Source organism: Belonocnema kinseyi, chromosome 1 (genome assembly GCF_010883055.1).
Source record: "Belonocnema kinseyi isolate 2016_QV_RU_SX_M_011 chromosome 1, B_treatae_v1, whole genome shotgun sequence".
Taxonomy (NCBI): domain Eukaryota; kingdom Metazoa; phylum Arthropoda; class Insecta; order Hymenoptera; family Cynipidae; genus Belonocnema; species Belonocnema kinseyi.
The window spans coordinates 154332571-154359520 of NC_046657.1; positions in this window are offsets into that span (position 1 = coordinate 154332571).

Genomic DNA, 26950 nt, shown 5'->3' on the forward strand with positions numbered 1-26950 from the left:
TAAACTATCGTCAGGAAAACTGTATCTTTGAAGTTTAAATACCTGATGGTGATTCTTAAACGAAATAAGCCGAATAAATTGGAGCTGTTCAAGTCCATAACCATATCCGTCAGGAGAAGGAAGTCTTGCAGGTCGAGCTATGGACCTAGGAGGAAGATTGGCCCCTCCAGGTGGAGATTATCAATAGAAGTATTAGACTCGTAAATTCTAGTATTTTCGATTTGTTGTAGGCAATTGATATTTCGTCAGAAGTCCGGGTATTTTCGCTGAAAAGCCGATTAAGGGAACTTCTGAATCGCCTCATCAGTGAAAGGTTTTCCATTTAGAGAAAATGGATACACGGAAGATAATTGCTCTGCTTTGGCTATGAGTTTTTTCTCATTCTTCATATGGGGCAAAAATCGTCCAGTGTACCCGCCTAAACACTTTTTTTCATATTTTCAATGGGAAAATTCCGCGAAATTATTTTCCTTGTGAACGTTCCTTGTGCTAGATGCTGCAGATTTGAAAGAACTAACCTGCAAAAATTTTTCCCCCATTAAGACCTATCATGATGCTATGAACAGGAATATTTGTAACGTTCCGATTTCAGAATGTACTGAATGAAGACACAGCGTGATCTAGTACCAGCGCACTTAATGACTTTATAACATCAGGTCTCTCAGATCCGTGTATTGGAAAAATAGAATTTCAGACTTGGAAACTAACTGACAGAAGTACGTTACGAACGGAAATAACAGACGCAGACGATTTTGCTGAACAGCTTTGCGAACGTTTTTGCAAGCTTAAATCTGACTCTTTTACAACCAAACAATAGAGATATTTTTCCAAACACCCTTCGGACACACTTAATGAAGCAGAAATCCTTATCCTTTGTAAATTCGCTGAAAACTATGCCTTTGTAGTCCAAAATGCAGCGTAGTAATTTTATTGGAACAATGATCAAGCTACCATTTTAGCAGTGATGAGTTATTAAAACGAGGACAACATTCTAAAGCACCGTAGTCTTGCTATGTTATCAGACTGTCTGACTCATGACACAATTGCTTCGTATGAATTCAAAAAAATTATTACACACTATTTAAAAGAGTACTAGAGACATTTCGTCAGGGTAATTAAAAGAGATTCACTGGGAAAAAAATTTCGCGGACTTTCAAGAAGAGTTCAATTTATTCCTTTTCCTACAAAACTGTCTGCAAAAAACCGAACCGACTTATTTGGCAATCTAATAGAATAAAAGAACAAAAAAGTACGTGTAGTACTAAAATATCAATTCTCACAACAAAATATTACAATATTCATGATATAATTATATATAAGTATATTCTCATCGCGCGCTATGCCCGCGGCTCGCTTGGCTTGCAAGTTTGAGCGCGCTCAGCGCGCCCGTCTGCTGGATCTCGCGCTCGATAATATATTTATTTAGCGTTTTGCGCTCGATATCTTATTTAAGTCGCTTTGCGCGCTTGAGTTTTGTCCTGCTTCCACATTTGTGCTCATACCTTTTAAAATAAGAGGTGAAAAACTTTGACAACTATCAGTCAACTATCAGTCAAAAAAGTACGTATCCCATAAACAATTTTTTGTTATTTATTTGCATCCTTTATTTTTTGAATTATACTTTTTTGCTTACCTACTATCGCTTTTTACATTTTTTTGAAAAAAACCTTAATGTTGTTTATTACGATTACAACCAAAAGTATACATGTCATCAAGTACTGAGTAATAAAAAATTTGTAGATCTTTTTTGGGAGCACAATTTTGGTCTATTTATCTTTTTTCGTAGCTTGTTTTGCCTGTCTTTAACTTTTATATTTTTATTCGTTGTTATGAATTAAACAAAAACTACACTTTCCACCAGAAAATGATAAATAATAAATTTATATATCATTTTAAGATGATCCACTTTTGTCTATGAATTTTTTTCACGTATTTTGCGTTGTCATTCGAAAAATTAAATGTTTCTTTTTTTCATGTAATTTATTTCAATTAAAATAATAACTACATTTGCCATTAAAAAAGAATAGAGAGAAACTTTGTATCTCTTTTCTTGGGGAATAGCTTGTGTCTATTTTTTCTTTTTGTAGCTTGGGTTGGTTATCCAAAAAAAAATTTCCTAATTTTTCAAGTTATTGTGTAAAGAATAAAACAAAAAATAATCGTCGTTTTTGTTTATTGAATTTGTTGCTATTTTGCACAATTTAACTTTTTACGTATCTTGCATTATTCGGCTTAAAACTCTTATTTTCCTTTTTTTCGAATTTTAAAAATGCTGTAACTCTGATAGTTTTCTTATTATCGAAAAAAGTGCTTAAGATACATTGTTCGAATTTTCGATCAAAATGAGCGACCATACATACAATTTTTAAATCTGGCAGAAATTGTCTCAAAAGTTTTCAAGATGCTCTAACTGTTCGAATTGTGATCCAAAATAGCTTTCTACAAAAACTTGACCTCAAGAGATACATACATGCATATAGGCTCTAAAAATCGGGACATTTGATAACAACTGGGGCGGGGGGTCCAATTTTACTCAAACCTTATAACTTTTCTGATGAGAATTTAAAAATAGTTATAATTTAACTTTAATTGTTTTTGCCCTTATAATAGATTTCCTTAATAAATTGTAATGTCCTTAATAAATCCTTGAAAACTGAGCATGCGTGGTTGATGTCGACGCCACGTTTGCAGCAAGTGATTCGCCGATTTTCAACAGTTATTAGGAGCGCGCCTTCACGAATTTCAAACATTCAATAACTTTTAAATGAGTTTAAAGAATAAACTTCCAAATACGAGAAAAAAGTAAAACTGTAAAAGATATATCTACATACAAACAGTTCCTTAATTTTCAAATCGTGCAAAAATTTACGAAGCCAAGGTCGTATAATTTCGTAAGTTGAGAAAATTTCTATTTTCAGAAAGTTAAAACATATTTTCAAAATTATAGATGAATTTTATTTTTTTTTACCAGTAGAAGTGAAGATGATTATTAAAGGAAAAAACGGAGTATAGGCAATCCTCATTTTTTCCACACAGAAAAAAAATATTAATTTAAAATGATACATTAAATGTAACGAAAAATTTGGTTAGCTGATTATATAATGTATCCTATAATCTTTATCTGATAGATTATAATCAAACTGTTTTTTCTGGAATGTTATATAAGTTGATTGTACATTTTATTACACTCAGTTTAAAAAATATTTAGTTAAAAAATTCGATAAAACTGAAATATTTTCATCCGAAAAAGATGAATTTTGAAGAGAAAATAGAATAGTCTAATTTCATAATTTAAACCCTTATAAAGCATATCCAAAGTCTATAATTTCCTTGATGATTTCATCAGTGAGAAACAGGACAATATTCCAGCCTTTTTCTGTATGGGTGAAATGCTCATGTTGCCAGTTTTTGATTATTTAAAACTGATGGTCAAATTCCTAATCATCTCATTCAAAATAACGCTAACCTGTTCATACTTTTCAAGCAGGGTGGAAGAAATTGGGACACGTGCATGATGATCATGTGAACACTAATATGAGTAATTTCTAGTTTTTAGATTTGTTCAGCATATTGAAATATATAAAAGTATTGATTACAGGTTCATAATTCAACACATTGACATCTTAAAGTTTAAAGTTTCACATGAAAAAGAGCAAGACACAACTATGCTTGAATAAGATGCTACAAATGAGCTTACGGATAATTATGCGTAATGAACAAACAAGTTTTTGAAAATGATGCAATAAAAAGGAAAACAGTATTAGGATATGGCTTATGGTGCACGTAAGCATAGTGATGACAGCCGTATGATTGGTGATAAACTGAATAGTTTTGAAGCACAATATATTATTTCCGATTTTAAACAGTATTTTGAAACTGTTTTTCATTTTGAGCTGCTGTTTAGAACAACTCTAGAAGAGTCATCTATAAGAACAGCAAGCAGCAAGCAACTCTAGTCATAGCGATTAAATTTTAGGAGGAAAAAACTTAAACATATAGTTAATATTAGTATCACTGTAATTACTGACTTATTTAGACGTTATTTCAATCAAATTTGTGCAACAAGCCATGGGCTTCCTCGTGATGGATTTAAGATCATCTTTGACTGTTATTACGAAGTAGAGGGCAAGATACCGTGGAACGGTAGAGAGGCCAAAGAACAATACGGCAAGTCGATTTGGGACTTGTACAGCTCATTATACAAAATTAGATACCAGCATTGTATCAAGCCACATCATCTACACCAGCGTCTACACAATGCACAGGTGCAGCCTAAATCAGAAGCGATTGGCCATTTTCAAGATCTACTAGTTGCGTTTGCTGTGAAACTGAGAGCAAATTGATACGTAATGTTTTCTGCTGGGTGATAAAAGCCGCTTTTTTAGCAATTTCCATTTAGGGAAAGGATGCAGATTCTTCTTGACGGAACTATGGCAAAACTGAGTTGATCAGACCTATTGCCCCAGGATCGCTAGAAGATACACGATCTACCAGTGGACACCTGCCATTTACACGAACAGATATTAGCTAAAGATTGATACACACCTGGTCTAGTTAGGCCCTAATCTTGTAGCTTTGCCTGACATTAGTTGAACCCTCACTAAAATAAAGGAACCAACAAAATCTTATAGACAGGAACTGTTCAGGTCTCAGTGAAATTTTTTATTAATTGAATGTGTAAAGTCGCATTAGTTATCAGGGTCGTTAAAGAGTGGATTATAGAGTCAAATATAAACCGTTGGTTCAATTTGGATTAGACGAATTATATAAACGTGTGAATTAAAAGAAACATTAAATATCTGCTTCTAAATTATTATCATGTTGAAAAAACCTGTAATCAAAGGCGTAAATAGCAGATTTTTAACGGTTCGATTAGCTTACAATGAATATAAAAAAATCAGGAGGACGAGGAAATTCAAATACTAATATAATATATCTACATCTGAACTTTTTTAAAAATTTTGATTTATTGATATCAATGCCAGTTACATGTATCACATTAATCCGAATTTGGACCACAAGCAATATTAAATTCTGTTTTAACATTATAAAGATTAATGCTGTAGACGATGAATGGGCGCTGGCCAGCTGCTGAAATTTTGCCGATTCAATGAAGTCACCCAATGAGGGAGTGTCACTGCAGTTAAGGGAGAATAGGGGTTCACGGGCTGTAATTACTTCTAGAAATTCTATTTGTTAGAATAAACATACAGGTCTGCAAAATTCCAGAAGAGGAAGCAAAAGGGATTGTCATTCCTCTTTCTCACCACATGCAGTTTCTTTTTTGACAAAAATATCTGTGTTTTCGCAAGAAAAGGATCCAGCTTAGCTATACTTTTGGTTTCCTCGATCCGGCTGGCATGGGCAGCCACATGAACCGGGAAAAATCCCGGAGGTTTAATTAGACATTTCCAAGCTTGGGGAACGTTTTTGATGATAATGAGAGAAAGAGACATGCAGTGTTATTTCTAGGGATTTTCTGGTTCACACCCTGTCCTATCTAATAGTGGAGCAGACGGAAAATATTACCGCGAAAGGATACAGAGAATACGGAAAGACTGCACCGATTTAGAAGAGAAGGATTTCCAGTTTCAAAGAAAACCAACAGAATGTCTAAAATATCGCTTGGATGGTAGAGGCTCGCACCATAGTTCGTTTAGAAGTGTGAAGTTTGGCTAGGATCTTTCGGATCTCTGCCCAATTTGGTGTAAGTGGTTTTCTGGTGAGAGTTGTCGGAGAAAAGGGTGTGCTTATTGCAGATAGAAAGGGAGAAAGTAGAAAGAAGAAAATAAGGAATGGGAGACATTTTTAGTGGAATATTTGAAGTTGACTGTAACAAACAGGTACATTTACCGAAAGGTTAGTTGCAGCCGAGGTCGTCGGTTAAGAGTCTCGACATTCACGGGATAAATTATGGCATAGGATTAAAAGTCGTTTAAGGAATGTTCACACCAATTTTTAAAATACCAGATATAATATATTAATATATTTACCAATAAAATCAAGAAAGATTGTCACGGTAGATATCAGAAAATTAACAATCCGCATTTTTTACAAGCGGAAAAAAAGAATTAATTCCGTAATAATGATCAATTTAGTTCAGAGATTACATAATATAAACTTTAGTCAAAATATCTTATAGATTATAATTATGATTATACTTCTAATATAAATGGTATATAAGGTAAAATACACATACCTAATTGAGGACTTTATTTTTAGAAAGGAACATATAGACTTAAGAAAAATTTTTAGAAAGTAAAAAAACGTTGCACGTATCAACAATTTTTTTTCAAACTACTTATATGGTCTAGTATTGTTTAATTAGGCTTCAAAAATTATGATATAAAATATGAACATCCTGTCCCAAAAACAGAAGGCTTTACAGCAATTTTTAATTGGAATATGTTCATTTTTAGTCTAAAACCTGGATATGTTTCCTCCTTGATGTGAACGTAAAAAAATCCACAAAAATTCAGCTTTATCGGACGCATACTTTCGTTTGCGCGAACCCTGGTTCAGTTCTCCGACTAAACCGTCCATCTACATATACCCGTAAAATACAGAACAACAAAAGTTTTCAGGCACAATCCAAAAAAGAGTTTATCGCGGTGAAAATAATACTGAATGCAATAGGAATTACAACAGTGAATCACGGATATAATATGTCTGTCAAGGAGAATGGCTTACGTTTAGGCTTAGGCTTACGTGATCCGTGAAGAACAGCAACGCCCATCTTGGGCATTCTTCTAAAGAAAAAATATCTTTTATTGTGAAACAATATTTTTCTGAGGTCATCACTAAAACCAAATAATGTATAAATGCTCCTAATTATAATGATAATTTTTGTGAATAAAATGATAAGGAAATAATAAACTTGGAAAGATTAGAGTAATCTTAAGCAGCTTTTTATATAAATTTGTGAAAAAACATTTATTCCGATATTTTAAGAAATACATTAATAGATAAGGTTACCCAATTTTTATTCACTCCTAAGTGCCCTCCCTCCCTTCCTCATTTCCCTGGCCAAGGCTTTTGAGCAGCCAAGGCTTCTCAAAAGGGCCTTGTAATATGCAAAATTATCTGCAGGGACTTCTCCTTTTCATTGTAGTTAAGGGGTGGGATTTGGCTAAATAGGGAAAGTGAGGTTACATTTGCAAGGGAGCGAGGTAGTTTTTTGTTCAAGATTTTGGGCCTTCGTGACGGACAAGGGTGGTTCTGGTAGTGCTTGGGGATGTTAGGGGTGAGAAAAGGGTGTCTGTAGGGCATGAGAGGGGTTAAATAGGGCAAAGAAACTGTAATTTTAGGGAGGTAAGCGGCAGTAGCCTTAGCAGACATCCGTTGGCCGCAGTGCTTAGTTTTGTGTATGGATAGGTTACAGTCACCGACGGACGAGCGGGAGGTGGGCAGTAAAAGTACTGGCAGTGCTGGTAGTGAAGTAGACGGAAGAAACTGCTAGAAGGACACAGCGGCCAGTTGTGCGTGGCCCGGTGTCAAGTGGCGCGACAGTAAGGGGGAAGAATTGGAGCGAAAGAAGCGATCAGGCAAGGGAGAGAGCGTCCAGGGCAAGAGAGGGAGAGGATCTGATAGGCGAGATCAGAGGGTTAAGGGAGGACGTAATGGGGGCTATGGAGCAGATGAAAAGTATGAGGAAGGACCTGAGGGTAAGAGATGAGAGATGAGAAAAGGGGCTCAAAGGGCTGAGGGGGAAGAAGAAGGAAAGGGCGGGAAAAGCCTGCAGAAGGTGGATGGCAGGTCGGAATTGGAAGCAGTTGACAGGGAGGACGGTGAGAAGTAAGGTATTTAGGAGGAAGTGGAGTTCATGGTAGAAGAGAAAGCGGGAGAGCGTAGGAATAATAAGGAGGAGAGAGCAAATAGGGAAATGATAAGGACAATGGAGTTGAGGATAAAGAGAAGAGGGAAGACAGGAGAAATAATATAGTGATAACAGGAATTGGATAACAGTGGATAACAGTGGAATTGGAGACCTGGGAAGAAAAAATGGGGGGTAATGCGCAACAAAAATGGGATGAAGGTTAATAAGGTTTCTATCGATCAAGATTTGACGAGGAAGGAAAGGTATATTCAGAGAATGATAAATAACGGTGCTAGAAGGGAGAGAAGCGAAGGGAGAGCGGGGAAGGTAGGGTATGCAAAAATAAAAATAAATGAGAAAATGTGGGTATGGGACGTGAACAAGGAGGTTTTGAAGGAAGTACAGGGGTATTTGTTTCGCGGGAAGTAGGGGGGTGAGAGTAATGCAGGGCGAGAAAGTGGGTTAGGGATAAATTAGAGAAATAAGTTAATGGAGAGGGGGAGGGAAAGGGTGAGGGCGTGCAAATGAGGACTGTAAAGATAGGAGTGGTGATGTATAAGTTTATGGAGTGTACAATAAGGATGGAATGGAAAGGATTAAAGAAAGTGTAGAGAACTTATTAGGAGAGAGAGATGAGAGTATTCTGGTAATAAGGGGAAACTTCAATGCGAGAATTGGGCGCGAAGGGGGCTTATACCGGGAAAGGGTGAGCTTTAAAAGAAAATCGAAGGATAAGATAATAAATAAAGAGGGGGAGATTCTAAGAGACTGGATGGAGGATAGAGGGTGGGTGGTGGCGAATGGTATAGTAAAAGAAGACAAAGAGGGAGAATCCACGTATGTGATTAAGAGGGGTCTATCGGTGATAGACTATGTGATCATAAATATGCAAGAGTGGGAGGAGATAGAGAAATTCGCAGTGGAAGGGAGGGTGGAATCAGACCATCAACCATTAAGTTTATGGATCGAGGGGGAGGCTGGTGAAAGGCAGGGTGGGGAAGAAGGGTCGTTAAGGCAGAGGGTATCGTGGACGAGAGAGGCGATAGAGAAGTATCAGCAGCAGTTGAGCAACGTGAGCTATGACGGGGTGTCGGGGGACGAGGAACCGCGAAAAGGGAAAAGTACGTAGAAATGAGGAAGGAGTTTAGGGCGATGTGTAAGAAGAAAGATCAGGAAGAAGAAAGAGCTGAAAGAGGAGTTGAGAAGTGTTAAGACAGAAGCGAACGTGTAGAAGATAATTAATAGATTTAGAAAACATAGGGTGGGGATAATAAGAAGATAGGGAGTGACAAATGGAGGAAATTTTTTAAGGATTCATTTCAGAGGTCAGATACACGAAAAAGAGATGAGGGGATTAGAGAAACGAGGGAGATAGACGCAGATGAGCTGAACGACGAGGAGAGAGAGAAGCATATAGGGAAGTTGAAAAAATCTAAGGCAGCAGGGATGGACGGGGTAGAGAACGAAGCTTGGCTGTTTAGCACACAGAAGATAAGGCAGAGGCTGAAGGGGGTAGTGAAAAATGTATGGAGGGGGATGGATCTCCAAGAGGGTGTAGGGAGGGGTTGATCGTGCCGCTGTATGAGAAAGGGGATAGGGAGAGGCAGGAAAATTATGAAGGAATTACGCTCATAAATACTGCGTACAAAGTATACGCGATGGTGTTAGCAGATAGGCTGCATAAGGATGTTGAGGGGAAAGGAATATTGCCGGAGACGCAGGCGGGCTTTAGAGAGAGAAGGAGTACTATTGACAATATTTATGTCTTACAACACGTGGTGGATAGAGAATTAACCAAATAGTGTGCCAAAGAATAAAGAGGGGCCTGATGGAGAGGCTAAGGGCGGTATATGAGGAGACTAAAGATAGGTTGAGAGGAGGGGAGGGAATCTCTGAGGGATTCTGGAAGGATAGGAGGTTGAGGAAAGAGTGCCCGCTTAGCCCAACGCTTTTTGCAATTTTGATCGCGGATATGGAAAGTAAGCTTGCGTCAGGATATGGTCACTTGCGTCTGCAAATGACATAGTGCTGCTGGCAAAGAGCGAAGGGGCTTTAAAGGAGATGTTGAAGAGGTTGAGAAGATACTTGGATAAAAATAGGTTAGAGTTAAATGCGAACAAGTCGAAGGTTATGTTGTTCAGGAAAGGAGGTGGGAGAGGTAGGGGAGGTGAGTAGAAGTGGAATGGAAAAGCGGTACAGAAAGTAAAAGTGTTTGTGTACCAAGGCCTCCTGTTTCGAAGAAATAGGGGAGGGGATGTTCATATAAAAGAGAGGGTGAGAAGGGCAAATGTGGTGATGAGGCAGGTGTGGGGTCTGTAGGAGAGGTTGTTCGCAGATGATTTTGTAAGGAGAATAAAATTGTTTGATTCGCTAGTGATAAATGTCTTATTTGACGGAGTGGACGTGTGGGATTAGAAGTTAAGTGAGGAGGTAAATAGGATACAGGAGAGGTGTGTATAGTGGACACTGGGGTTGGCAAGGAATGCTCCGAACTATATTGTCAGGAGGGAGACAGAAAGAATGAGTTTATGGATTATAACAGGGAATCGAGCGTGTAAATATGAGGAGAAATTTTTGGAAGAGGGGGAAAGTAAACATGTTAGAGAGTTTTGGTGGGAGAAGGAGAACAGTAAAATAGTCAGGGACTTATAGGGAGAATGAGATGCGGTTGTATGGAGGGTCATAATAGGCGCTGGCTTTCTAGAAAGAATAGAATGTGTGAACTGTGCGGGAAAGGGGGTGCAAAATTTGAGCACTAGTTGGAGGAGTGTGAAGAGGTGGAAATGAGTGAGATAAGCATGGAGGTATTGTGGCATGAAAGGGGGGACAAAAGGGCAGTGGCATGGGTGAAGGGGGTGTTGGGTAAGATGGAGAAAGAGAGAAGGAAGGAGGAAGAAAAATGGAGAAGAAAATATTGTAAATAGGAGCGGAAGTAGATGTGAGGAAAATATAAATATTGTAAATAGTAGTTAAGTATTAGGTGTTGGCCACGGAGACAGAGACTGATAATGCGAGGCATAGCGACAAAAGAGCCGAAAAATGAACGTTTATCTATCTACAAGTAACTCCGGTTGACTGCACTGCTGTCTGATTTTTTCGACTTTTCGGATAAAATTCTCAACTCCGGAATTGCCTTGCCCATTCAGAGGTTACATTGCTATGATTGCGTCCCTAGCCGAGATTTGACTTTCGGTTAGGTTGCAACCCACATTGCGCGTTGCTTCGCACAAGTTTCGTTCTCTGATCGTTCAGCTGGTTTCCTGCGTCCTTCTTCCCGCTATTGTTGTTGGCTCTCTCCTGCGAATATAAGGCAGTTTACGACAGTCTGTTGATACATTTATTTGCTCACTGGTGTGCGTTCCCACTCGCTCGCGTTCCTCCGGTTTTGTCCATCCAAACTCGCATTTTCGATTTCAGACGTCAGAATTCCTTCGTATTCAGTCTCTATTTCTCCTCTGATACCCACTCTCCGTCTTATCTTAGCTATCTCTCTGACTCTTTTCGTGTTTTTGTCAACGAGGGTTACTACATTCACTCTTAGTGACTTAACGTCTAAAAAAAATTCTTTCATACATCTGTTCCGTAGTCGCTAGGGTAATAGAGGTAACTTCGTCAGTAGAATCAGTATTAGACATAGTTGATGTGGTGGTTGTACATTTTATCTTGTCGGCAGACGTAGAGTCGATTTCCTGTGTATTGTCCTCGGTGTCCTTTCTAATTTTCTGGAATGCCTTCGTAAACAAAAACTGCTAAAATGCCAGTGTATTGTGTAGGTTTTTTTATAGCTATTTGTTTTGAGTGTCGGGTGTGTGATCGCGTTCGCGTACAAAAGTGTATTTTGGACTTTGTCCTTAATACTATAGCTTTATGCAATCGCTTTACTGCAAGTACACATGAAGTTTCGAGTCGGTTTTATTTTCATTAAAAGTGGAAGTGCTCAGGAACACCAGAAATATATCAACTATCCTATTCTGGTCTTAAATTTCCCCTTGTCAGTTCTATCTTGACTAGGCCGAAACTTTTCCTTGTCCGTTCTGTCTCGATAGGCCGCCTCCATATAAAGAGGGAAAAATGACTGACGTTCTTAACGACACCGTAGCGTATAAACATTTAATTTTTATTTTAATTCGACAATAACTTACAGCTTTGCACCTTTATTTAGATAAATTAAGTAGATGACCGTAGAGTTCCTTCTCTTTTTATATGGGAGCGGGCGTTCCAGGTGCAGACGTATCAGTTCTCTTGCTGCTGCTGTGCTGCGTTGTTTTATTACTTTTCGGGGTTATCGCGTTCCTTAATTTTGAACTTCCGTAAAAATTCTTTTATTCTCAAGGTTCGTCTCAAAGACCAAACTTTTATGAGATTTCCTCTTTAATGATTTCGCAGAATATAAGGATTCGAAAAGTTGATCCTGGCATGATCGCCAAAATGTTACGTGGTAAATAATGAGTATGGTTTTTTGTCTTAAGAACTTAATTGCAGATAGAAAGTCAGGATGTCTTTATTGCTCGAGGGTTAGAACAGAACTGAATATGCGCCAGGGCTGCACGCTACACTATGACCCTGTATTCTAGAGAGGGACGTATGGCCCAATGGTAGTTTTAGGAATAAGGTATGAGAGGCTCTCGTATCAATCGATAATCTAAAAATTATAATCAGCGATAAATATTTCTCGTCGATATCGTTCAAATTTCACATTTTTTTTGTAGCTATGGCCTTGTTAAACAATATTCACGAGTATAATTCCCACCTTCAAATTTTACCCATTTACTTATGGAATCTATTTTTCTAAAGATTAAGTCGCAGCTAACTGAAACGTGTGCTTCCCCTGCCGACGTAGTAGATATAGAACAAAATAAGCGTAAGATTTTTTTTGAATATTTTTTCTCCCAGTTATTTTCATTTGTTTAACGTGCATAATGCATGAAATTTTGTTTAATTTAATAAATAAAAGTTTTATCTAAATAGGGATTGCAGCAACAGTGTCGCCTGCAGGCGCATTAATACTAAATTCCTAGAAATATTTCTAAGAGGTATACAGGACTGTTTTTAGTTTTTCACTAAAACCATTACTGTATTTATTCGCAACTTTCAGATGTATATGCATAGCTAACTTCTGTGTCGAAATTGTTCACATATTGGGTTTTTTTTGCAAGTGTAAGAAGCAAACTTAGGCGGGTCATATTTGAAAAATGAGGTTTTATTCTTATTCTATTGCTAATCGAGAAAACACATGTTGAGTTTTAGCTCGATGTATCTTATGTTAACGATTCTGGATAAAATTTACAAAAAAGTTTTTTTTCTTATAGGAAATATCTGTTACATTTTATGGGGCTTGCGCCACCTCTATATAAAATTTTTAAACGCATTTCAGGGGGGGGTGGGTGAAAAAATAAGCAAAAATGTTGAATTATAAAATTAATTTAAAAATTATACATTTTTAAAATTATATTATTTTAAGCAATTAGCAAACTGTAGTTATATATAAAAAATTGTTCTAAAATCTTTTTCAATATACTCTTGCAAATGAAAAAAAGCATTAAACAATTTTCCAGGAATCTATTGCCAATTTTGTTATTTTCTTGGGAGTTAAGTTTTTCCTGCAATTTTTTGAAAATCTGGCAACAAAAAAATTACTTCAAAATCTTCCATCTTTTATTTTGAAAATTAAAAAAAAGAAAATATATTTTTCAAAATATTTTTTCAACAGGAAATTAATTTTTAGTTTACCCGGGAATTCCGATAAAATTATTGTATTCTTTTGAAGCTTTTCGAAAGGCTTAGAAAGATTCTACATATTGTGCTCTGAATCTTCTAAAATCTACGTTTTGTTTACAATTGTTAAAAATTGTTTCATGCTTTAAATTATTTTGGAATCTTTTCAAAACTTCTAAATATATCTCATACATACTCGATTTTTTCCAAAATAAATAGTTGAGTACATATTTTTCACAGTTTCTAATAAAAATTACGTTTGGTTAAAAATTCTTTAATTTAAAAAATTTTGGTGAAAATTCACGTATTTTGTAGAAAAAAAAATCTTCTTGGGTGAAAAATTATTCTCTTCGCTTTCAAATTGAACTACTTGGTCAATACAATTTTTTGTTCGAAAATACTATTTTGCGGTAGAAGACACATTGTTTTAAAAAAAATGCATTTATTTTGGTTGAAAGTTTGGTTGAAAATGTCTATTTTATTTAGATTGAAATAAATTTTTGAACTGCAAATATTACTATTCACTTTTTCTTGATAATTTATCTTTTTTTAATTGAAAATTTAATTATTTTGGAAGGTAAGAAAGCAAAAAGTGTCAATAGAAAAACATCTGGATCTGGTAATATCAAACACATTATTTTTTAAAAGAAGGTTAAATATTTTTAAAATTTGCCGATTAAAAAATTATTTAAGGGTAATTTTGAGAAATGCAATTATTTGGGAAGTGAACAGAGTCCATGATGTTAGTTAATAAGTTCTCAAATGTGGCCAAATTGTAGCTTCCGGGTTTTCCCAACTTAAGTAAAATATTGCATCAATAAATTAAAGCTACTGCAGAATATCTAAGTGGAATATACTAAAAAATTACCGTGATATAATTTTTTGTTTGTAAGTTATTGGCCTTTTATTCATATTAATTTTGGTCAGTTTTTACCTTCTGAGGATTATACTTTTAGTTAAGAATTTTATTATTAGGTTGCAAAATCAACAATTTGATGAAGAAATAATACTTTGTGTTTGATATATACACTATTCTATTATTCATCGAAAATTAGTTTTTTTTAGTGAATTATTATTATTTTCAATAAAAATTTAACTAGTCAATTTTTGGCCAAAAATCGTTATTTTTTCACAACGGAAATTCAACTACTAGGAAAAAAGTTGAATCACTTTGTTAAAAATTAATTTTTTTTTATTTCACGGTTCAAATCTATGGTTCAATATTGACATTTTCTTTCTTTCTTGACTAAAAAATTTTTACTTGTTGAAAACATTTCTTTTTTGTAAGAAAATCAAACTTCTGGGTTGAAAGTTAAACTAACTCTAACTAACTCTTTGTTTCGAAATTATATCATTTTGCTGAAGATTTGTCTTTTTGGTTAAAAATTAATATTTCAGAATTGGAAATTCTACTGCTCTGTAGAAATTTTATCTTGCAGGTTGAAAATTTGTGTTTTTTTTATCAAAATTTGAGCTCCTTTGTTAAAAAATTATTTGTGTGCTTGCAGATTCATCATGTTAGTAAAAAATTCATCTTTGGTTAAAAATTCAACTATTTTTTTAAAGCATTTATTTACTGAAAAATTATCCTTTTTCATTGAAAATGGAACTATTTGTTTGAAGGTATAGCTAGAATATAAATAATTAAAAGAAAGATTATTACGGACGGAATTCAACTCACTTTAATTATATGAACAACAACAAACCATTAGGTACTAAAAATGTCATTATATTCGCTAAAGTTAAAGGAATAAATAAAAGGATAACTTGAAAATATTTTCGATTTCAGTTTTGTGATTTTCACAGTGGTAAAATAAACAATTACCAAAAAATGGTTTTGACCATAGAATCGGATTTTGGGGGCATATGATACATTTTGCATTTCACACATTTGTAGAAAGGTACCTAAACAAATGAGTTTTTGTCCTGAAAAATTTAGAAAAGTCATGAATTTTTTTCCCACAAACGCTAGAAACTCGGGGTATGTTTTCAAGTATTTTTCTTTGCGTTCAGTATTTTACCTATGTCTGAGGTTATAAAAGTAGCTTTTATGAATACCAAAATTATTTAATTATTTATATTCCAATTTTACGATTTTTTTTTCTTTTATGGTATGCAAATTCATTATTTCTCACGCAAATAGCATACATAGATGAAATCCTTGTCAATTTTTCATATTTCTCTGCAGCTGAGCAGGTAAGCCAACTAATAGTAATTGAAGCCAAACGCGAGGGTGAAATAAAAATAGTTGAAGATTATCTGTCTCTCTCGTTGCCAGGGGTCACTAGGGTGTACTTCGGATTTTTTTTTATAGTTGTCGCTGCAGTCATTTGGGTGTTCAGTGAAACCTACCGTTTCGCCCGAAGGCGCTTCCTCAATCTTAAACATTAGCCCATGTATTACTCAACCAAGCTTTTTTTTCTACAATTCTTAATTGTTCCATTTAATATTTTAACCACATAATATAAATATCTAAATACAGAATCAAATAGAGAACTTTTTTCAAAAAATGGTCTGGTTCTTGTTTTATTTCAATTAATTGAAAATTGATGCATTTTATACGCCTGGGAAGTAGCAAACCGCTGCCATGAGTGTACTTATGGTGAGCAAACTATTGGGGCCTGCGGTTTCGTAGCAATGAATTTTCCCGCCCGGGGCGAAAAAGAATTTGCAGCCCATAATTCTCAAATCTGAATTTATTCGGGGCGATGGCCCCTTCGAACACCCCACACTAGCTACGCCACTGGAGGCCTGAATCTTAATATGAAACGGCAGGTTCGAGCCCAGGATTGAGATTGAGTGCCTGTCATGCCTCACTTAACTTTCCTATTGTTATAGATTACAGCCGGTTTAAAGCAATTAAAAATGATTAAATATTAAGCAATTTAATTTTAATATTCTGCATTAGGTACATTACATAACGACGAGGCGATTAAAAAAAAAGGAAGAAGAAAATCATAATTTTTCTATCTTTTTTCTTGAATCTTTACTTGTTTCAAATACAACTGCTTGTATTACAATTAATGTACTCTTGGTCAGAATTGATTAAATGTTTTGCTTCAAGATTGATATTTTGTGGTCTAAATTCACTGCTTTTTATTTGAAAAGTCAAAATATTATTCACAGAAAGCGGAGGAACCTACTTTTTCGAGGTAATTCTTTTACCATTGTGTGGAGTAGTACATTTTTCTAAAAGCATTTTGTAATTATTTAAACAATTATTTATTTTTTATTTTCTCAATTTCTAAAAATTGAGACAGATATCTCCACTTTTTCTCAATTCTTATCCTATGCTACGTTTTGTTAAATAATTGCATAATTTTAATACACTTCTTTTAATGAACTTGTTAATTGAGTAAACAAATATAATTTGCTTAAATAACTGGTTTTCTAAAAATGCTTTTGAAATCGTTTTTTCTGAGTTTACCATAATATTTAATGATTTCGAGGACTAGTAAATTCTGCTAAAGGCTTAATGTTCTTGTTTATAAAATTAATTTTTTTGTTCTCTTTGAATTTTAATTCAATTAAGTATGGATAATTTGCATCAACAAAACCACAACGTAAACAAGCAGAAAACAACAACATCAACGTAAAGTTGCTTGGGATACTAGTTTAGAATAAGTGGACATTCCTGTCTCAATTGTTAGAAACTAGAAAAATAGACAATATATAATTGTTTAAATAATTAAAAAATGTTTCAAGAAAAATGTACTACTTCAGACAATGACAAACAATTACACTTCAATCATAAAACACGATTATTTTTTACAATGATTTGGCAAAAAAAACAGTTTTTTCTACTTCCAGGCCAGATATATTTCTAAATTTTACTAAAGAAAACTGGCTGCTGTATTGATTAAGGTTTAAAGTGTTGACTACCGTAAGACATTGACAGTTTATTGTAGTGGAATTTTAAAGGTAAGCTTTAAGTTCGATTTTGGGTCACGAATATAAGTAAATATTCTCTAACACTTTTTTTTAAATTAATGGTGTGGAGGATTATCCACTGGATGGTTTATATTCTCTACTCTATAATGCATCCTGATTGAGCGGTTGATACCTACTGGAATTTCATTGATTTCTCTTGTGCTCAACGGGGTAACCCTTTCACTTCGAATGTTTATTTTCGCTCGCTTCCTAGCGCGAGGTTGATTTGTATATATTCCAGCGAGAGAATCATGACTATTCAATATTGCAAAAACATCACCATCGGATGTTGATAAAACAATTTGTTCTTGGGTTGGCGCAGGCCCAAACGTGCTCTTTCCCGTTTTTACTTTAATCAAACATCCTGCAGGAAAAGTGTATCTTTGAAGTTTGAATATCTGATGGTGATTCTTGAAGGAAATAAGTCTAACAAATCTAAGCTGTTCAAGTCCATTATAATTTCCGCCAGGAGAAGGAAGCCTTATATGTGGAGCAATAGGCCTGACAGGATCATTGGCTCTTGCAGGAGATCTGGACCTAGCACGAAGAACAGGCTCGGCAGGAGGAACAAATATTTCAGGTCGATCATTGCTTTCAGAATAATGAGAAATTCTGACACGAGTAGTATCAGGAATAGAGTCGTCTTTAGGGAAAATATCGAACTGTGAACTTAAATCTGCAAGAAGAAAAAGGGGAATTTAATATTTTTAAGATATTCTGGTACCACCGGGTGCAATTATATCCACTTGTCCTTATTCCCAGCAGGACAATTGTCTAATTCTTACTAGAAGTACTGGACTCATAAGTACTAGTCAGCACCCTCTGAATTTCAGGCACTCTAAAAATCGATTCATTATTCCTATATAATTATTATTGGTTTGACAAATAAGTCTGTTAGTTTTTTTGGTAGGCAATTAATAATTTATGAAAAATCAGGGGCTTTTCGCTGAATAACCGATTTGTGAGATTTTTGACACTCTACCTATTGTTCAGTCTTGGTTATGATGTTATTCCTTATCCTCTATATTCACCTTACTTAGCAGCCCCTGATGTCCAATTATTTGCATCGTTATACAATTTCCTGAAAGAAAAAACTTTCACTCATAAGGGAAGTGTCAAAAGTTTCTAAAGTCTGTTTTCATCAAAAAGTTCTAGACTTTTTTTGAACGTGGTACAATGAAGTTGGTTAAAAGATTGCAAGAGGTAATAAAGAGGAAAGGAAATTATGTAATTGATTTAAGTTTGTTATCTCTATGCAATCAATAATGAATAATTTTCTACAAAAAACTGAACGGACTTATTTGTCAAAATAATAGAATAAAAAAAGTAGGTATAGTTAGGAATTCGCTCGCAGCTTAGGGCGCGCTTAGGGCTCGCGTCTGTTGAACCTCGTGCTCGTTAATATATTTACATATCTGGCACTTTTCGCTCAATAATGTATTTAACTCGCAAATGCGATTAACTTCACAATATGCATTAATATTGAAACAAATGTATTTTTATCATCACGTTATTATTATTCAAAATGTGCGCATCCTTTAAAAAACGTTTTTATCTTAAATATTTTATGGGAGCTTGTTTTGTTTATCCAAAGAATTAACATGTTAATTTTCAATGTTATATTTTACGATTTGATCGAAAAGTCCGCATCATAACAAGAAATAATTACTCGTAGTAAGTACATTCTTTTTTGGCAAACAGTTTTTACCTAATAATCTTTTTTCTTATCTTGTGTCGCTTTTCACAAGTGTTTAAAAAAATTCTTATTGTTATTTTGTACCATTACAGCAAAAGCTACGCATCCTATGAAAAACTAATTATGACAAAACTTTTATATCTTTTTTTGTGCATCATTCTTGTCTATTCATCTTTTTCCGTAGCTTGTTTCGTCTATTCTAAAATATTTATTTTTTATTTTTGATGTTGATTTTTTATGAATAAAACAAAAACTACGCGTTTTATGAAAAAATAATTAACAACAAATTTATTCACAATTTTTAGGGGGGTAAAACTTTTTTCTATTAATTTTTTTAGTATTTTGCATTGCTTTCCCACAAATTTAATTTTCCTTTTTTTAAAGTAATTTTTCACAATTGAAACAATCACTATGTTTTCTATTTAAAAACGGTACACAGCAATTTTTTTGCTTTCTTTTGGGTGAATAGTTTTTATCCTTTTTTGTAGCTTGGATCGTTTATCCAAAAATTCTATTTGATTATATTTTATGTAATTTTTTATAGAATAAGACGAATAATACTTCTTCTATCAAACAGTAATTCACAAGAAATTCGTAGATATTTACGGGTGTATAATTTTTTTTAAATTATATTTTTTGTACATTTAACAAAAACAGGGGTGGAGGGTTACAGTTTACAAAAATGCAGTACCTCCTGTTGGTAGAATGTAAAATTGTTAGAAATGAAACTTTAAGGGTTTTTACGACCTATAATAAATTTCCTTGATAGAAATCTGCGCATGCGTAGTGGAAGTTGACGCCAGGTTTACAGCGATTGATTTACTATTTTGAAACAGGTGTTAAGAGCGTACCGTCACGAATTTAAGACATTCAATTACTTTTGAATGAGTTTAAAGAACAAACTTGTAAAGGCTTGAAAATGCTAAAGCTACTCAAATTTATCTGCACCTAAAGTTTGTTTGAATTTTTACCTCTTGAAACAATACATAGCGCGAAGCTTTTATAATTATTAGGGTTCAAATATTATATGGAGAAAATGGCTATTTTCGGGCAGTTTAAACACATTTTCAAAATTGTAGATAAATTGTATGATTATATTTTCCAGTAAAATTTAAGCTGATTATTGAAGCTAAGACCAGAGTATAGACAATCCCCGTTATTTTTTAAGCAGAGAACACGACTACTTGTGTCGTAGCACACAAGATCTCTGCTCAGGCTGCCGATTTTGTCAAAGAAACCAGAAAATATTAAATGAAAACAATTAATTTGATTAGAGAAGTTCCCTGTCAGCAAATCAAAAGCAAATATGGCTCAAGGAAATGGGGAAGACAAGTGTGGAAAACCACTTCCACTCAATGCCTGTCCAGAGTTGAAGGCCCCCAGATCCACACAGCGAATTCAGGAGGCACATGCTTTGGAAGTTTGCTTAAACTGTTTACAAAGGGTTCACTCTGAAAGTGAATGTAAGCTTCATGCAGAGACTGTTTTCAGAAGCACGATACATTTCTGCATTCGAAAGTTCGTTTATTAAAATTATCTCTTTCTGACGTTTTGGCTACCACTGCGTGTCTTTTTCAAAGAATCTGTACTTTTTATCTTGTAAAAAACCAAGAATATTAATTTTGGAGTCAAGCATCTGTCAATAGTTCATGTCATTTAAAAAAATAATAATGACATGTGATACCAAATTGAATTAAAATGTAACGAAAACTATATAATAGAAAAGCCAGATAAAAATTGTTGATGCTTTTTAAAATAAAAAACTACATCTTAATTGACGGAAATCCTTACGATTTTTTTTTAATCACTAAAATTACATTTCTTGTTCATGGCTGAAGTCACGAACGACCTTCCAGTCTTAAAAGCAGCGATGGTTTATACCGTCCAATATTAAACTCGTAAATCCGGAGTATCAGGTACGAGGCCCTGTTGACATTTCCTTTCGACTAGACTTTTTCGTGAACTTAACTGCGAGGGCTAAGTCATCATGAGCAGATTAGATAACCAGGTAGAGAATCTCTGACCTTTACAAGAAGGATTCAATCAACAGAGCATTCTATTTACCGAGGCAGCTCTGTGTTAAGAACGCTTTAAAACCAATATCACACTAAGTGAAGATGAAAATTTAACTATTAGATTTATTCTGCGTGAGGATACACCGATTCAAGGTGCTGATTCAAGCTACGCTGTGGAAACCAGACAGTTTGACAAGTAAACTATGCCTTTTTGCGATGCATCTTCAAAAAACTATCTCTAGTTGTTCGTAGAATGATTTATTATTAGTACTTGTCAGTAACTTATGAGAATATACAATGTGTTCTGTGGAGAGATGATCAAACCAATCCTTACAGAAGAAGCAAATATAATCAAGGGCAGATACCACTCAGCAGCCAGGCTCATTGCCGATGACTTTCACGTGGACGTCATGATCACCGGTGCTTACGCCTTTAAGGCTACTTGGAACAACCACATACAGGTGGAGTTATTATTAAATGAGATAGGACTCAACCTTTGCAAGTGGTATTCTATCAGTACAGAGCTGATAGATAAACAGAACCACAATTGTTCAACGTCCTTTCAGATGGTCAAGTTTGACAGTCAAACAGAGTCAAAAACATTAGGAATCCGCTAACATTCATTAAAAACCCATTTACAATAAAATATCAACATTGATATTAAATCGAGAAACGTCCTTAAGATAAGAATTCTGTTATAAGTCTCAGATATTTGATCTTCTTGGCTTAATAGTAATAGCTATAATACCAAACAAAATTCTCATGCGAAAACAATGGAAACGGAATCTGAAAAATAAACTCTGCCAAATATGGAAATTTATGGAGCCTTTCTGCTTGCAGAATTAGTTTAGACAGTCAAAGCATCTCTACAGGTGGCGGGTCTTTACGATACATTCTGGAAAGACAGCGAAATTTTCCTATCATGCCTCACAAGCGAACCGAGGAATTGAAAAACCTTTATCACCATCAGAGTCAGCAAGATTTAACAGCTCACTGCGGTCAGTCAGTTGGAACATGGACACTGACCCTGTAAAGGACAAACACCAGAAGAAGTGTCTAAACAGAGGAAACAGACCATGTTCCATCTTAATGTGCCGACGTAACCCATCTCTGACTATCTCTGTACTCTATGATGCTTGCTATAGAAAAGGTGTGAACGAATCTATCTTCAACTTCGAACTCCATCGGACATTGTCTGTTTTAATCAAATCGGGCAACGTAAAGAGTTCATACCAGAGCTTAGATGTTCAGAACGAAAGGCTCCTATCAGATCTAAAAATCGCTTGATTGGATTGAATAATTTTATCGATAGCGATGGACTTCTACTTTATTCTCCACGTTCACTACATTTCGACAAACTCTGGAAAGCTGGATTTTCTTTCGTCCAACACTATCTACGTAGAGTCTTTGGGAAATTTACTGTTTACTTTCGCGGAATACTGCACAGTTCTGACACAATTCGAGGCAATTGAGGAATTGCGTCAGTTAGTAGTTTTAGGAATTGCTAAGCCGAGGGTTATTAAAACGCGGCTTTGCTTCATTCGGAATTTTGAATAAGATATTAGCGTGATTTTGTTTTACACTCAATTTCTTGCTAATTTTACATTTTTTTAACCGGTTTTGAAGTGTAATGGCCGAATTTATCCGTTGCAGAGACTGAGTTCACTCCTTTTATTTCCTTTTGTATTCCTAATGAAAATTTAATGCAAAAACAAGAGAAGGCTATGGTCAAAAAAAGGTTCCTCGAAGTAGGCCCTCCTGGTTGCAGCCTTAAGACAAGATAACAAAATTACAAATTAGAGTTTTCTAAAAGCATCTCAGTTTCTTGAAAAAATTATTGAAATAAGCAATAAATAATGGCAGCCGTTTTTACAATTGCCTATAATGGCCATACTCCGTTTTTTCGGAATGAAGCCTATTTACTCCTTTTCTAATGTTATAAAAATATCAATTTTTAGAAAAATGGCTACAATAACTGGTTTAGGGAAACTGACGCTTAATATACGTTTAAATTATAACAATCTTGTTGGAAGAAAGTTACATAGTTTGGAAAAATTTAGACCTTTTAGTGTATTCCAACAGGATTTTTATTATCTATCATGACCTCAGACAAGACAAGATATTGGAATGCATTTTTAAAAAGAGAAAGACAATTTTCCATTAAGTTGCTATATAGACGTTCATAATTAAATCATGAAATTACTGCACCAAGAAAAAAGAAATAAAATTTTGACACCGAGGAAATGCAAATGCGACGATAATAAATGCACTTTCAACATTTACTTTAATTTAAAAATTATCACACAATTTATGAAGCCGATTTATTTCTGACTTACATGCTCTCCTTTCTTACACAAATATTGCGCTCTCTACCTTGGCATAATCCACCCATAGTTTCTGTTATACCTTGTCTCTCTTATTCTCTCCTCTCCTTCTGCCCTCTCTTTCTCCATGCCATTCTTTTGAACCAACTCATATACCTTCCTTCCTTCCTCTTGCATTCTGCTAACTTCATCCATCTGCAATCCATTCGTTCTAAAATACCTTTCCCTCTCCACCTCCATCTTTGCACCACTATGTCTGTTCTCTTTTTCCCACCAACACTCCCCAGCCAATTTACTTTCCCCCTCTTCCAAAAATTTCTCCTCATATTTACTCGCTCGACTCCCTGTTATAATTCCTAAACTCGTTCTTGCTGTCTCCCTCCTGACAATATAGTTCGGCGTATTCCTTGCCAACCCCTGTATCCACTTTACATACCTCTCCTGTCAAACAATTTCATTCTCCTTTCAAAATCATCTCAGAACAATCTCTTCCCCAGCCCTCCCCCCTGCCTCATCACAACATTTGCCCTTCTCACTCTTCCTTTTTTATGACCATCCACTCTCCCATTTCTTCGAGACAGGAAGCTCAGGTACACAAACTCTTTTACCTCCTGTACCGCTTTTCCCTTCCACTTCCACATCCGTCCCCTATTTCTCCCACCTACTTTCCTGAACACAATAACCTTTGCTGTTAGAAAAGCCTCTTCGCTCTTTGCTAACAGCACTGTGTCATCTGCATATGCGAGTGACCATATCCTGACTCCTGACTAAGCATGGAGGTGTTGTTGCATAAAAGGGCTGCCAAAAGGGCAGTAGAATGGATGAAGGGGGTGTTGGGTAAGATAGAGAAGAAGAGAAGGAAGGAGAAAGAGGAATGGAGAAGGAAAGATTTAAATAGGAGAGAAAGTATATGTAAGAGAAATGTAAATATTGTAAATAGTTGTTAAGTATTAGGTGTAAGCCACGGAGACAGAGGCTGATATTGCGAGGCATAGCGACAAAACAGCGAAATGCGTGCGAGGAAAAGCGAGGAAGGTCAGGCTATAGGAGCGAGCGGGCCGAAAAATAAACGTTTATCTATCTCTATCTAATTTCGATTTATTCCTATCGTTTATTCGACCCGTTTGACTCATATGCACTGATATTGAAACAAGTGTATTTTTATTGTCACATTTTTATAATTGAAAAAAGTACGCATCCCATGAAAAATTTTGTTAATTAAGATTTTATTGTACCTTGTTTCATTTTTCGGAAAAAAAAAATAATTTTTTTACTACAATATTATTTTTTGTGATTTGAATAAATTGTAATGTTGTTTCTATTTTCAATTTTTTTTGTGAATAAAACAAAAACTGCGTGTGAATACTTTGAGCTGTTTATTGTTTGGTATTGCTTGTGTCGCTTATCTACAAAAATTTTTTCCTAAATTTTAATGTTGATTTATAACAAGCAAAACGAAAAATACTCGTACCAACAAAAAGTAATTCACAAGTAATTTTTAAATAGTTTACGGTTCCATAATTTTTGTTCATTGTATTTTTTACTATATGGCACAGTTTAACCGAAAAATTAATTTTGTGCGCTTTCATTATTTCTTGTGCGATCAAAATTAGAATTTTTAATTATTCAAGAATATCGGAAAAAATGTAATGATAATCTTGTAAGGCTCTTAAAGGAAAATGTTTTGCTTTTCTTGACTTTTTCGCACATCTTGCCTGATTCGGCTTGAAATTCTCATTTTCCTTTATTTTTTTGAATTAAAAAAATTCTGTAACTCTGATAGTTTTCTTTTTATCGAAAAAAGTGCTTAAGATACATTCTTGAACTTTTTGATCACTATAAAAAACCGAACATTAATACTTTTAATCTCGTAAAAAACGGTCTCAAAAGTTTTCTTCTTAATAAGAAACTGAGCATGCGTGGTTGATGTTGAAGGCAAGTTTACAGCCAGTGATTCCTCCTTTTGTAACAGCTGTTAGGAGCGCGCCGTCACGAATTTTAAACATTCAGTTACTTTTAAAGGAGTTTAAAGAATAAAGTTCCGATAACGAGGAAATTGTAAAACTAGAACAAAATGTAGCTACTTCTAAACATTTATTAAATTTGCGATTTGTAAAACAAGTTACGAAGCCAGGGATTTATAATTTCTTGGGTTGAATTATTACGTTAAAAAAATTTATATTTTCCGAAAGTTTGAACATATTTTGAAAATTACAGATGAATTGTATTATATTATTTACCTGTAAAATTGAAGATGATTACCAAAGGAAAAAACAGAGTATCAACGATCCTCATTTTTTCAATGCAGAGAAAAAAAACAATTAATTTAAATTAATATATTAAATGTAGGGATAAATTTGGTTAGAAGATTATATAGTGTATCCTATAGTCTTTATCTCAAAGATTACAATCACGTGGTTTCTTCTGGTATTTATTCACATTTGTGAGCACATTTTATTACAGTCAGTTTCAAGAAGATTTAGTTAAAAAATTAGTTAAAACTGAATTTAATAAATTGTTAACCTAAAAAAACGAATCCATAATTAAAATTATGCATGTCAAACACAAAAATTAATTTCTAATCAACAAGTTAAATTTTCTACCAAAAAAAGAAAATTTTTTAATTGCAAAATATGGATTTCCAATAAAAGACAGAATAGTTAACTTCATTATTCAAACTTCTATATAAAATCCGTATGTAGCAGGAGCTCCCGGCCGCTCAGCAGAATTTAAGCTTTAAAATTATAGCGTGAAGAATAATCTCGAGTTCCAAGAGATCAAAAATTAATAGAGTGCATTGAGAGAGAGAGAGAGAGAGAGAGAGAGAGAGAGAGAGAGTATGTATAGTTTGGTTAGCGCAACACTAGTAGGGATTTCAAAGAAATTCTGATATAGGGCTCCCTGATATAGTTCTTCCGAGAATTGTCGCCGCGACGCAAGTAGAATTAGAAGGAGCTGCTCAAAATGTTTAAAGAAAAATGAAATAGTTCAATTTTCAGTAAAAAAAATTTATTCTTGATGCAAAAAACTAGTTTTAACCAAAGAAATTACATTTCAGCAAAAGAGAATAATTTTCTATAAAGAAAAAAAATTTACAGGATACTACCTTACTTAAAATATTCAAATAAACAAATTCTTGAAACAAGTGTTAAATAATATGGATGACGTTGAATATTTTACTTTTATTGAACATGAAGAAATATTAGAGCCTGATTTTGCATTGGTGAATGCTGATGTTGGTAGTTTCAACTTATATCAAAATGATAATCGAAATCCTAAACATCTGCTTCGAGTTAACGCCTAACTGCTGACACTTCTCAAACAGGGTGGAAGAAATTTGAGACATTTCAAATTGTTTAACAAGTTCAAAAGTGGCAATTTTGATGTGAGAGACGCTGACCGCGGCAAACCACCGAAATCGTTTGAGGACGTCGAATTGCAGGCTTTGCTGGAT